Genomic DNA, 14,837 nt, shown 5'->3' on the forward strand with positions numbered 1-14,837 from the left:
CACAAGAAAACATCCTCACACACACAGACAGGCTCTGGGAGTCAGCAGGTGAGTGGTGATATGTGGTGATACCTTACCAGGGATCTGGGCTGGGGGAGGACACGCAATGGAACCCTTTGCTCCTCTTAAGGGGATTGTTATCTCTTCTGCTGCAACATTGGCTTTAATGGGAGTTTTCTCCATCAACTGCAATAATTTTGCTAGGCCCTAACAAAAGAGGTGAGTGTAGGCTTTAAGATATTTTACTTAGGAAAGGATTATTATTTACCTTTTTAATCATCAACTGTAAGTGTGTCTGGGGTGTTTACTTTTCCCACTAAAGATTCTACCCAAATCTTGTACTGTTTCACAGAGGCACAATTACATCCTCATAGCAAATAAAATCCTGAGAAGTTACACATCTCTCCACTGGTTGAAGCTGCAGTTGTTGGAGCAATATTATCCTATCATTCGGGCATATTACCAGCAGCATGAAGGACAGTTCTTTGTCCCACATCAAAAGACTAAGGCTATACTTTAGACTTTTTTATGTCACTCCATCAGACTGAAAAATCTGAAATAATTCACCTTGCATTTAAAGAAAATTCTCTTTTTAATCTTAGAGTTGACATCCTTGTTAAGCATTCAGCTTCAGATAGCAACATCTTTTTCTCCTGAATATTCTGCTGTGATGGGTTAAAGAGGTAACAAAAAAAAAGAAAGAAAAGAATATATGTTTTACTATTTAGTATAAGTACTGTGTCTTTTCTTTTGATTGATATTTTAGAATGTCAGATAAATTACTAGTGAATGTTTATTATTTTATGCAAGAAATTATGTAATACATTTCTGCTTTACAAGTCAATATGTAGATTTGTACATGACACCATTTTTATCACATCTTGTGAATTTATGGTTACTTTTTTCACTTGAATACCAGGTACGCTTTCCAGACTAAGGAATTTAATTATTACTACTGAACATTATTATTAGCAGAGATCATTATTAGACTAAAGTGTAACTCATGCTCTTTTGTAGAAAGACAGAGAAGTTTTACTTGATAACAAGGGCAAGATTAGTCCCCTCTTTTGTCAGAGAATTCCTGATAGACTGAACCAGGAAGGAAGTGAAGGGAAACAGGGGGGAGGGGGTAGAAATAAGGAAGAGCAGAGAGAGAGGAGGAGGGAAAGGTAGAGAAAATAGGAAAAATTATTTAGGCACTGAAAGTCAAAATTGACATCTTAATCCTGACTAAATCCACAAGTTAAAGTCCCTCTATCCTCTATACATGCCTCTAGCCATGAAAATTGTTCTGCTTTGCTGAAAATTCCTCATATTCCTACAGTTCCTGCTTTCGTGCATGTCCATGGCCGCCTTGCTCTAGCTCTGCTGTGACCTCTTGGTGATGTTCTCATACCGATGGTAATGGATTATGTGATGGGTGACTGTGTGATCAGGACATGTGTGACAGAAAATTTATACCCACAAACAGAGACAAGTGGGACTGTGGAACTGTTTGAACTTTAGTTTCTCCTGAACCAAGCTGGGCCCAGACTGTTACTCTCAAAGGGGAAAGGACAGCACATCAACCCCTATATTAATTTAGTCTCCTTCTGCCAGCTGGTTTCATGAACTACAAGAGATGATGGCATATCCTTAATATTCTTTGACAGTGCAATATTTTTACTTAGACTGTCTATTCCAGAATGATGCTTCTCTGATAGAATGGCCAGTCAATCTCACAGCATGATAGAAAACAGATGTAAGATTAGGATGCAAAGTAGTTTTCCAGATACTTGGTCCCAGCATGCTGTACAACCCAGCCCTAGAGTTAACCAGGCAAGTGCTGACACATGTCTTATAGCAAAATATCACTCACAGCCACAGTTCAAAGGCCTTGCTACCCTCCAGGGCAATTAATACAGCATCACATTCAACGGTGCTTGAACCAAATCCATGGGACTCTCAGGGGAGGAATAGGGAAGCAATCTCAGGGCTCAGACATGAGCAGCATGCTGCTGCAGCTGAAGTTTCAGTCCCTAGGAACACACATGAGAATGCCTGTGTGACAATGCATTATAAAAAGCAGATTCTTCTGCAATTAACATTTTTGACAACAGTCTCATTAGGTTCACTAAGTAGAAGTTCAGACTCTAGATATGGATTTCCACTTTTCAAAATATTTATCACAAAGGAAGTGCTGAGTGTTTGGAAACTGTCTTTTAAATGAGAAATTTAAAGACCATTTAGAACAAGTAAATAACAGATGTGTGTTGTACATATGCATTTTTTAAAATTAAGTGATATGTATATATTCAGTGATGGTGCTAGTAATACTAACAGCCAACCATAACAACTTTTGCTTCAAGTAAGTACCTGAAGTGATCACTTTTCATTTTAGAAATTATAGGGAAATTTGAATAGTAATGCTTGTATTATGCAGCATTTATCCAACTAATGATGCTATTGAAAGTGCTGAGGCGTCTCCTGATATAATTTAGTACTTGGTGTGAATGGGATTTGATGGCCAGCCTGTACCTGGGCTGCCTGAAATTAACTGTGTCTATGATATAATTGTGTTGTGCTGTAGAGTGCAGGGAATAACAACAAGTGGCTTTTAGGTCCTGATTTCTGTTCAGCAGTTGGCACTTTGATTTCTATTTGTTAAGGTATGGAAGATGTGCTCCCCATGATCCTGCTGCACTGGTTGTGACAGTTCACAAGGCAAGAGAAGCCATGTGTGGATGAGCTTTGCACTCAGCTGAACGTGAATATTGAACTGAATATTTTTATTCAGGCAGTTCTTGGGAATTCCCAGACTGGTCATATGCAGCAGAAGCTAATAAGTAGTTCAAGTTCTGCTGTAATTAAATGTAGCATATGAAAATGAGCAAATGAAAGAGTAAAAAGTTAGTGCTTTTACTGTTTAAGAAAATTAATATTTTCTTGTTGGTTTCATGTGCCATATTGTTTTCTTTAAGGAGGAGAAGCTCTTCAATTCAACAGGAGGCATGTTTACATTCTGTCCTATAGATTAATTGTTTATGGTGATCAGTTTATTACCAATGTGTGTGAGTGTATTTATTTATTTTTAAATTTCATTTTTTTAATGGATAAAATATTTGTAGATGAGAAAGGTGACTCTCAGCAGGTCTGGTTTGATTTTTTTTTTTTTCTTTTAAAAAATGTTTATTAATGATTTGCAGGCTGGTTATAAATAAATGAGATCTGAATCGCCATACTTGTTTTTGTCCTCCATTAATTCCTCTCAGGTAAGTTTCAAAATTCTCTTGTAACCAAGCATGATTTCTTACATTCCCGTGTAGTCCTTATGGATGTGGGCAAAGTTTGCTGTTTCAGACTGCTAATTACAAGAGAGTTACTGGAATTTCAGAAACCATACTCAGCAATACTTGTGGTATTTCTGAGCCTTTATAGGAAGGAAATAGTTGTGATATCAAATCATATTTTTCGGACCAATATCAGTCTCTCGAACGTGTATTGGCACTAGGAAGATCTGTCTTTACATTTGCAGATTATATGACTTAAAGGTAGGAATATTACCTAGAAATGAGTGCGTTGCTTGTTCTAAATATTTTAGGTTGTCTTATTAGTGAGCATAGCTGAGGTTTTTGGATAAAATATTTTCTCCTGGCTTTTTTACCAGAAAATATTTGCTTTCCTCCAGTGTGAAAGTTGGTTGCCATCTGTAGACCATCCTTCCTATAAATCGTTACTTTGATTATTTATGCTGTCAGTTAAGCAAATTCATCCCTGCCTGGTCACTCTAAAACAATAGTTTGAGGATCTATTGAGAAGTATTTCCTTCTTTATCTTTCCCTGTTAGAAGTTCAATGCAAAGCAATGCAAAAAACCTTTTTATAATTACTGGTTTGGAACAAGTAGTTGCATGGGCTAGAAATTGCTTAGAGAAAGTCTTTGTGCAGTATTAAAGCATATTGAGATAGAATGTATAACAAGGTCTATAAATGGCAAAAATATTCTAAGAAATTACTGTTTTTCTGAAGAAACTAGCCTAAAATTATTTTTAAAAGTCATGATTAAAAATTTAAAATGGAAATTTCTTTTTTTGCTCACGTATTATCCTTCATTCCCTGTAACTGATTTTGTTTAATGGGCCTCTGATGCCTCCTTTTATATGATTTTCCTTTCATAGCTCATATTACTTTTATTGCCTCTCTCCAGATCAAAGGCATAGGAAGAAAAGAAAAATGGTGACTAAGAATGATGTCTGCAATCTTTCACATTTTGGCATTATTTTTCTAAGTATTCTTACCTTGATTTAATGCAGCTTTTGCTAGTTATAATTTTAGGAGTCGCTGTAGATAATTCTTCACCCTCCTGGATAGCCCAGCCTTTCATACATTTATAGAAGTTAGTGCTTTGCAGGCCACAGTGATAAAAATTCAAGCCAAATATATTTAGAGATTCTAAATGCATTTCAGTTGCTTCCTTTAAATTTTATTTTCCATCTGGCTATACAAGCTAGTACAGTTTTACAGTTTGCTGGTTTTTTGTGGTTTTTTTTTTTTTTTTGTTTGTTTGGTTTTTTTTTGGTTTTTTTTAAACTTTGAAAGCTAAAGGCACAACTGTTTAATTAAAAGAATGTCAAATTATCACATTGCTAAAGACACGGATGATTTTAGGAAAAAACCACCAAACATTGTGAGTGAATAGTAACCCACATCTGTATTTCATACACTGGGTTTCAGAAGCCCAGTGCTTGGTGTCTCTTAGCCCAGCCTGAAATGCAGCTCCTGGGCAGTGTGGGGATATGTGTCTCGTAGACCCTGAAAACTGCTCTCCCAATTTCACTTGCTGTTCTTGTGAGAAGTTTATTGCCCTTAGGTGATGCATTGTGAGGGTAGGCAATGTGTGTATGTTTGCAGGAAGTCATCCCTCAGACTGTAACATTTTTCCAGTGTACTTTGAGGGAAACTGAGCAAGCTGCTGCCTTCCATAGGAATTCCCACAGCCTGCTGGTGGCTGTGGCTGCAGTGCTCACAAGGAGTGGCTTTGTTTCATTGTAGGTATTAGCATGAACACTTCTCCACAGTGCTCTGATGTCTTTGTCCTCCTTCTCTTCCCATGCCAAACCTCTCCCCCACCCATAGGTTTGGCCTCTTTCAGTAGTGATAGCCTTACTAATGTAAAATTAGTAAAACTTGGGGTATAATTCTTTTTTTTTTGGTAATGACTGCATAGATGAATATCATCTTCCATTAATCTGTCAGTAATTATTCTAGTGTTTAAAAATAATAAGAGTAAGAGGATATTAAAATTTTGAATGGGCCTGGAAATGTAATTTTAATGTGAAATTGTACATTTTCTAAATTCTTCTTGAAGGTACAGCTCTATTGAACAAAGCAGGGAAAAAGTCTATAGGGGGTCATGGTTTAGAATTTATAAAATCCTGAAAGCCATGGTTGTTGTATTTTCCTCTAATTTTCAGCCTACACATTGCCACAGGTACTTGTAGCAACAAAAAAATGGGATAAATTTAAGTACTTCTGCAGCACTGCATCATTTTCCAAGAAATGTGAAAAACTTTCAGAAGTGTTATTTCAACGGAACAGTTCATTTCTGTAATTGGTCAGACTTCTGAAAAGTCATGGATTTGGTGTCTAGTAACAGCCTGAGCTATCTTCCAACTAAATAAAGCAACCTGTTCCAGGCTTGACCTCATTTTCATATATACATTAGAAAAGTCAGTGATTGTAAACACAGATGGTCCAACACATCATGTCATGCTGCTGCCCTTGTGTTGGAACAAGGCTAAATCTTGCATTGAGAATGAGGATTATTATGTCAGACGAAGCACTTAATTAAGAACAGATTTCAATATTTAATGACTACACAGTAGCTTATTAAAATATTTGCACAAGTGTTTACGATGTTTGCTGGATTAAATACCAATATATTTGTTAACTGTAGAACAACTTGCATTGCTCTTGCATCACTCTTGCATGAAATCCAAGCATGTGATGCTACAGAGGCTCCCTAGCCTAGAAAAGCAGATTTAGTGCATGTGGGATGGTGTCTGGAGAGCTCAGCATGGTTTAGGAGGCAGGATACAGTGAGAAGGTACAGGGGGAAGCTGAAAGTACAATTTGGTAACATTTCTTGGAGGATGGCTACATTCCTAAATCACAAACAAAAAGCTGGGTAAGATCTCTGTTTGCAGCTTAGCTGAACACTTTCTTCACTAATTAGCATTTGGAGGGTTAAGGGGGTCTGTAGACATTCCCACAGTCACACAAAGATGTTTTCATGCTCACAGTCTCCTGCAATTTCTTCCCTGCAATCACAGATTGAAGCCGGGGGTGCTTCATCTTCCTGAGTTTGACATATGAAGGTTCTGAAGTCTGTTACGTTTCAAACTGGAAGGGCACAGTTGCAATTCAGATAGGTGACATTTTAACTTAGCCCCTTGTAGAAACCACCAAATTTCTTCCTCATTTAAACTCGGGGCAAGAGACACATCTCCTTCTCCTGCAACACCTATATTGTCTTGGTCCATGGTGAGGATCCCTCGCTGTATTCATGCCATTGGCTTGCTAAGTGATAAAAATAAAGACCACAATGTCTGTCCTTTCTAGGACAAAAATGTTTCAGCGTTCTTTTTCTAGAAGCTCATTCAAAAATTATAAACAAACATCTCATCACTCTTTTCCTTTGGGCCCTTTCCCTCCAGATGAAAGAAAAATTCCACCATTCTGTTCCCTAAACGATGCTTCTCCTGAGGAAGTCATTGTGGCTTCAAACTCTTACATATGGAATTGTGCACACATACTTAATGCTGTGGTCCTGGGAGAGATGTCAGCAATTTATATCTCCATCTGCAATAAGTTATGAGCACCTGCATCAGCTCAACCATGCAATGTGTGCAAGCCCTGCTCCATCCTGCTGCCTCCCCAGGCTGACATTTATGCAGGCAGCCCAGTGCCTTTGGAGATTGATGTCAGGCTCTTGTCCATGGCCTTCCCTGAGAAACGTGGGCAGCCGAGGGCACCATCCACCCCAGCAGAAGGGGTGGGTCACCCTTGGGGGAAAATGTGATCTGTTGGTGATTAACCTGAAAAAAAAAAAAGGCATAAATATTCATAGTCTGGATGACTTCTTACAGGCAATTCAGAGAGCTCTGCACAGCATCATCATTCCTCTACTGCAGATTTTTGCATGCTATGATGGTAGAGCTGCCAGGTGGGACTTCTGTCAACAAACATAGCAATCACTTCTCATGTATATTTCTGGTTAAATCTAAGTAAAATTTTCCTTTTAAACAGTTTAAAATAAAATTGGAGCTTGTCACCAAATGTTATCATAAAATAAATATTTAAATTTCTACAGCAAAGGTTAAAAGCTTGATGGAATGATAGTTTTGGACAGCAGGAAAATTTGAATGTTTATGAAATCCAGCAATACTCCTTATAGAGTTATGCTCTTTAGAGCAGTTGTTTTCTCAGTTTATGTGGAATTAAATGTAGCTCTGTATATTTGATTCTTCTCTCTGTCTCATTGTCAAAGGAGTAAAAGACATTATTGCTCAGTGCAAAACCCTATTTTTTTCATTTCCATGCTATCTTCTGTATAGCAGTCTCAAAGACTGCTGATATTAGTGATGCAGCTTTGTAGCACCCTTGGAGACCAGCAGCATCATGATCAGGGTCTGAACAATCAGATAAGTCAGGCAAAGAGAATTTGAATAACTAAGCAGACAAAAAAGCTTGTGGCATAGCCAGAAAGAGAATACAGGGCTGCTTTATTTAGAGGGGAACTGTTAATTTTTAATTTAATTTCTTCCCAGAAAATAGCTCCCAAAGCAATACAGTTTCAATCATTCTGAAATGATTTCTGAGTTTGACTAGGATTTATGAAGCAGTTTTAGATAAAAGTTGAAAAAAAGATGGATTTGATTCCTAAGTGCTGAAATGAAAAATTTTCACCCTGTAGAAGGTGAGGTGTCTCCCCCCTGTTGCCATAAGCAGGAGGGAAGAAGGGCTGTGGAACCCAGTATTCCCCTTGCTGCAGGGTGGGAAGGAGAGGGGCTCATGCCTGCAGGGCTGCAAGTGGGTTCCTGACCAAAAAAATGGCATGAATTTTATTAACTGAATGCAAATTTTAGTTTGTTAAAGAAAATGCTTACACAGTTTTGTTCCTAAACTTCACTCATATGTACTTTCCCTATGTACTTACCAGCTTGCCCTGGGTGCCTTATCCCTAGGAGCATATGCTGGGGTGCAGTGAGCTGGTTTGGTTACTACTGCTAAAAGAAAACAGCAGTAACATTTTTGATTTACATCACCTGATTGTGCCGGAATGTTCTGGAAATGTGTAAGTCACTGTTGTTTGTGAGTACATCTGTAAGGATGAACCAGGTGTGACACCTCACCTGCAGCTGGACTGATGCTTCTTCACCTCCTTGGAATCTTGAGCAATTCCTCAAAAACAGAGTTGAGGATAATGCTTTGTGGATGACAAAAGCCAAGACATTTAAGAAATCAATTTGAGTTTAACCCTGTTAAAAGGAATGAGAGAAGGGCAGGTTTGTCCTATCATGCTACAGAAATGTGGTGCATTATACAAGTTGTTGCACAACTGGAAGCAAACTCATGAAATTTCACTGTTGGTTTAGCCCTAACAGTATAACCAATCATTATAGTAATGAAATATTTCCTCTATTTATACCAGTCCTGTCATGAGAGCTCAGCTTTATTTCCAGACCTTGCATATTAGTACAAAGTTACTGAGGTATGTAAGAATTACTTTGGAAATCTAATTATTTTCCCTGCTTAAATGGTAGAACATACTGCAGTGCTGAAACTTGGGAGCAGAGCAATTCACAGCAGATAATTTAAGAGATTTTACCCCTTTTTCTGTGCAAATATTTTAAGCATCTTTTGCTGCTATTTACTTGCCTAGTTTTTCTTGTTATGTAGTTTTTTTCTGTGTGAACAAGTTCAGGCCGATTGATTTTTTACAATCTGCTCCATGTAGATGACATTCACATTGGTTTTTTTACCAAGACTGTCTGGCAATCTGCTCTTTTCTAATTCTAATGCAGCGTTGTAAATGGTTTAGTACAGGGCCTTTGTTCTCTCAGGCTAAGGGAGAAAGAAAAAGTAGAAGATGAGTTAATCTTGGAAGTTTGATGTTTGTATTTCTTCCTGGTCCTGAACTAACAAAAAAACATAGGACACATGGACCTGGTGTTCAAATATTCCTGGACCTTTATCTGGAGGAAGATATGATTTAAGCTTAGTAGCTTTCAGGAAACTTGAGATTCTTTCTCTGCTATCACAGTTGTGCCATCTGATTGCAAGTGCATTCATTCACATGACCCCGTTTGAAAGATCTGTCAGATCTTTCACTGGTTTATTGAATTCACCTGGGTGCCTGAGCTTTGAAGGTGGGTATAATTTTCTTAATCGTTGTAGCCCCAGACCAGGAGCACTTATTGTATATAAGTGCCCTTTTAAATGCTGCTTTTTTTTTTTTTTTTTTTTTTTTTTTTTTTTTTTTGAGGAAAACGACATATTTTTAAGTGTCTTTTTTCATCTCAGACTGAATAAAACAGCTTTCCTTGGCCTATCAGCAACCTGAAATGAATTCACTGGCCTTCCTTTGTAGGCTGTGTTGTTGTGTTTGCATTTGTCATAGCAGTTCCTTCTTCAATGCTTAAAGGAGTATTTGCACTTTTGTTTTTGTGGAGAGAGCGCTGAACAGAAGTTAAAAATGACTAGCACTCAAGGGGGATAGCAGCAATAAAATCACAAGGTTCAGAGTCTCAGTATTATTTTGGCTAAGGAATTTGGAGAGAATTTAAGCTGCAAATTGTGCCTGAGGGCTACTTCTTATGTCAGTTGAAATCTTAGAGAGGTAAAGGAAACAGGTAGTCAAAAAAGTAACTGAAGAGGAAACGTAAGAGTAAATTGTGAAGGCTCTCAGAAGGAGCTCAGATGTTGGGTGAAATGGCTTTGGACAGTGAAGAAGCAGATCTGACAGGCATCAGAACGGGGGGCTGCATTTGTTGAACAGCAGCTCAAGAGGTACGTATCAGTTGTGCTAGAATCTGGTTGAGGCTCCACCTGACAAGTAAGCTCTGGGGAAAATGCAAAAGCCACCTTTTTCATGCTGGTTCTGAAGTCTTTTGTGGTGCAGAGCTTCACAGATTTGGAAATGACTTAGAGAAAGTTTTTTTGGGAGTTTTACTTGGAGTCTCTTTTGGTGCAGGCAGAATCCCAGGGTGAATCACTGAGTTTATTTGACTAGCCCACAGAGACCAGATTAGTAGTTGGAGACAAAAAGGGATGAGTACTACATTTCTATCATTTTGATAACAACAGTGTTTGTCTTGCCTCATGTGGCTTACAGTTTAAATACACTATCCAGAAAAGTTTTGTTTCCATTTTTATGGAACAAAAATAGATATCTGGGGATTTGCATTTGAAGTTCTTGTAGAAAAGTGTTGGCACAGCTGGGAACTAAACTTCAAGCTTCTCATTCCTAGACTAAAGACAATTCTTCCTGTGTTTACAGATCCTCCACTGATGCAGATAAATGTTATGGTATGAAACACAATTCAGCTGATTTACATCAATAGTAAACTGACCTTTTATAAAAAGCTAAAACTTCAGAGTTTCATTATCCACTTGAAATCTATTTTGATTTGTAAATACAAGGACTGTAATCCAGCAGAGAGGATGTCTTTTGCATATTAAAGTGCATCTTGTTTCATTCTATATCAGTTCTATCTCGTAATGAGGTTATACAGAGAGAAGGTTACATTTTTTTTGTCATCATACGACTGCCTGTTAGGTATTTGGATTCCACACTTGTGTCATACCAGTGTCTGTTGACCCTGTTATGTTGGTTTCTTACAGAAGGACACCCTGTATGTGATTCTGGAATGAGCAAAGAAAATTAACTAAAACACCCTAAAATTAATTGCAGAACTATGCTCACTGAAGAGAATTGATAATGAAACACATGATGTGGAAAAAGAAAACAATGAAGAGAGGGATGATAGCAGAATGACATTTAAGAAGAGGTGAGATTAGGATTTGATCTTTATGGATAAGAGTCAATAGCTGTTATTTTGAATGATTCAACAATATTGAGGTTCAGCTGTGTGGGAGGTGCCTCCATTGTCTGCACCTTTGAAAAGACTGTAAATAAACCTGAAGTAGAGGGACTGGCATATGCATTTTGGAATCTTCTGTAGTATATGTAATTTATAATTTTAGAGTGGTAGCCAGGGAAGGATCTGACTGAATTGTGGGGTGGGAGAAGATTTTTTTCCCATTTCTTTGATTACTAATAATGATTGCCAGCCATATGCCATTTCTGGTGAACTTTTGATTCTTTCTCTTCTGGGAGCAATATTTTTTGTGACATTTTGACATGTTTAGCTGATTCTTCACCCGACATTTCATTAACTCATTGGTCTTGATTTTTTTCTCTTAGTGGGATGAAAACTGAGAGCAGCATGTTGGTGTGGAGCTAGTGTGAGTGAGACCAGGTTTAAATTCAGTGACAGATTCCTGCCTCCCACCAACCTACTGCTCCAAACATGCTAATGTGTCTTCTGGGATTCTGACACTGCAGTTAGAGTTTGGCTAATAATACAACCCATACACTCTTAACCCTTGTGTCCGTGCCTGCTATTCTAGCACAAGCTCTTGCATGAGAAAGCGAAGAACCTGACTGAAGAATTGATTTGGCTTCAAAGAATCTGGCAAACACCCCTACTTTGTTTTTCAGCTAAATCATTTTTAGTTTTGTTTTGTTGGATTGCTGCTACATATGGAACAAAGGGTAAGGATTGGCAACAAGGAAATGAAATTATCATTATTGCACCCCAGAACTGCTGTGAAAACTGTGAAAAAGGAGGAGATACCTTGAGGTATTTTGCCTGTATTGCTACTACTAATTGCCAGGACAAGCCTGTGATTTTTCTTTAAATTAAGTGGAAAATGCTTCCCTGTCTTGAGAGCCTCAGAAATCTTCCTCCTTTCTGCTTTTAAAATTATTTTTATTTTTCAAGGAATATTTGTCTAGTGTTGGCCACTTTTATAATTATGTCTTAAGAGTATTTTTTCTCTGAATCTCTGTTTTCTCCTTCACTGAGATTTTACAAATGCCTTTTAGCACATGATACACTGAGAACATGAAGAGCCCCTTTGTTGCAGAGAAAAACAATGCACCTGGCAGTAATGTTACATATATTATGGGCTCTCTGGCAAAGTCAATCCTGACTGGGATGCAGAGAACAAAGTCAATTTCTGATGAGGGGAAAGAAGAATATTGTGTCCTTCTTAGTGCTAAATAGGATGGAAAATAGCAAAGATGTTTTGCTGTCCTCTATAGATATTTACAGGTAATGTAATTAAATCCTTATGTAAAGGCTTTTAGAGGTCTCCACCTGTGTGATCCTCTTTTTGTCCAGTGTCAGGCTAAGGTAGTTGAACTGCTGATTGATAAAACCATATTAAACTGCACTAAACCTATTAACATATTAAACCAAACCTAAAACGGGAATACTGGAGGAGCACTCTGTGATTTTTAAAATTGTTTTTTGTTTTTTATTAATTAGAGATACATTTTGACTGTGGGCTGCTGACCAGAGCCCAGGTCAATTGCACCTACCTTTAACTGGAGCTGTGGGTGATTTTCAGGTCTAAATTCAATCTCTATTCCAAAGGGCCAAGTTCCTATTTTTAACTACCTTAGTAATATTTTCATTTTAATAGTCATAATAATTCCCATGTATATATGATTAAACCTTCCCATTAAGACTACTGGGTGTGGCTTTGACTCTGGCATTGTCTCAAAATGGACATTACACAGTTAGAAAGGGGGTATGGCTTTTTGGCAGCACCAAAAAATTGAAGGCACTCAAACACAACTGAATGTTATCAAGGTTTTCTGCCTCCATTCAGAATAAGGCAGAATTTTGGCTTTTATCTCTATGAAATTAAATTTCTGTCTGCTGAACTGGCTGCATCCTTCTCCTCTAGTCGGTTGCCTGTTCTCTGTAGATGCCCTAGGGGAAGTATGAAGGAAATGGACTTGGAAAGAATGAAGGAAGTTAGGAGAGGGGTTCAGGAAATAACCGCTTCCTCCTAGTTACACAGCTCTGAAGTTCTGGTCAATATTTTCCTTAAAGACTCAGGTGATGCAATAGATAGAGACTGATAGACTTATGAAGGACTTGGACTTTTTTTTAGATTAAAATTAGAAATCAGAATTATTTGGAAAGCTGAAGATGTGACTTGGAAAATTCTGGATATTGTCCAGAAAGGAGGAGTGGAAGTCCAACATTTAGTACATAAATCAACTGCAATAGTATTTGGTGTAGGGATCTGGGACAGTACCAGTTCTGAAGGAAACCACCTAGCCTAGATTTATAACTGAGTTGGGTTAAGACAAGGGGTTGTTCAGACTGAATAAAAGATTGAGTTTCATTGAAAAATGCAGAATAAGATGCTGCAAAGAGGGAGGGAATAATTTTCCCTCCATGTCTGGCAGCTGGGGCAAGAAATTATGGAGTTTTATTGTATCAAAACATATTTAGACACAGAGTTGAGATAAACCTTCCTGAGGAGGATAGTGCATATCAGAATGGATTACTGGCAGGGGCTGTTGAGACTCCATAATTCTGCAGAGGAAATCTTGAGGGATGTAAACTATAGATCTGTCAGGAATGCTATAGATACCATGGTTCTTCCTTGAGGAAGGGATGTGGAGTAGAGAATTTCTCATGTCCACTAGAGACAGATTTTAATTTTTTTTTAGCTTCAGTAACTCTGTTTAGCTGTCTTTTTTCTTTGTTTTTCCTCTCATCTGGGAGATGGAGATTAAGAAGCTGGGGTTAATGAGATCCCAAGATAAATCAGGTGGAAAGGGACCTCGGGGGATCTGTTGGCCAACGAGTTTCAAGCAGGGTCAGCTGTGAGATCAGACATGGTTACCCAGGGCTTCAACCACGTGGGTCTTGAAAACCTCCAAGGATGAAGAGACACAAGTAGCTGCTGGTGCCTCCCTCTCCCAGTTGATTCCCACCTGATAAATGTTCATCCTCTTCCTTGTCTAAGTGCAATTGAACCCCCTGCAAAGACGTTCAGGAAAGTTCAGCTCTATTAGACACTTCCTTCACAAATTTATACACACCAATGAATACAAGATTTTTTCAGACATAGTTTTTGATTTTAATGCTCCTGTGGACGTGTTGGGGGGCACTGGAATGAAAATAATGTTTGTGTTACTTGAAAAATTACAGGAATGATTCCGTGGAGAAGACCAAAACAGAGGGACACAAGGTAAACAGGTACCTTGGGAACAACTGATCAGTTGAATGAGTTGGAAGAAATGAATGTAAAATAGGGCACCATGGCTATTTTTGTATCAAAGGGAGAATGATGCATATTTTAAAACAGGGGATTTTATTATTTCCTCTCCACAGTGCTTATTCTTCAGTTTGTTATAATTTTTCTAATTGTTCTATAATAGGATTGCTATGAGCAGGTACTCTTGCTCATAAATGGATTAATCTGGCTTCCCTGAAGACAAGGAGACATTTCTATTGATTTCAGAGGGAAATGAATTAAGTCCATTTTCTTTAAACTTGGCACCAGTTGTCATTGCTTAGAGCTATTCAGAGGAAGGTAAGTAGTAGAAAAGATGGGAATTAGTGTCTGATTGTGTTGCCCTAAATATGCTCTGGACTCGAACCAAATTAATTTCGTATTTGTGCAAACTGTCCAACATGTTGAATTGTCCTTGTCCACTGGTTTTTTTTTTCCTTGCTGCCATTCCAAACCATTTTATTTACTTTG

The 14,837-nt window shown here is 38.0% G+C and overlaps 1 long non-coding RNA gene across 1 annotated transcript; it reads left to right on the plus strand.

The window, feature by feature from the left end:
• Positions 1–8,242: 8,242 nt before the first annotated feature.
• On the plus strand, positions 8,243–14,837 carry LOC137479576 (uncharacterized). The gene is made up of 3 exons (XR_011002353.1): positions 8,243–9,409; positions 10,954–11,050; positions 14,512–14,837. It is a non-coding gene; the product is annotated as an uncharacterized lncRNA (long non-coding RNA).

The sequence above is a fragment of the Anomalospiza imberbis genome, chromosome 10, assembly GCF_031753505.1.
Source record: "Anomalospiza imberbis isolate Cuckoo-Finch-1a 21T00152 chromosome 10, ASM3175350v1, whole genome shotgun sequence".
NCBI lineage: Eukaryota > Metazoa > Chordata > Aves > Passeriformes > Viduidae > Anomalospiza > Anomalospiza imberbis.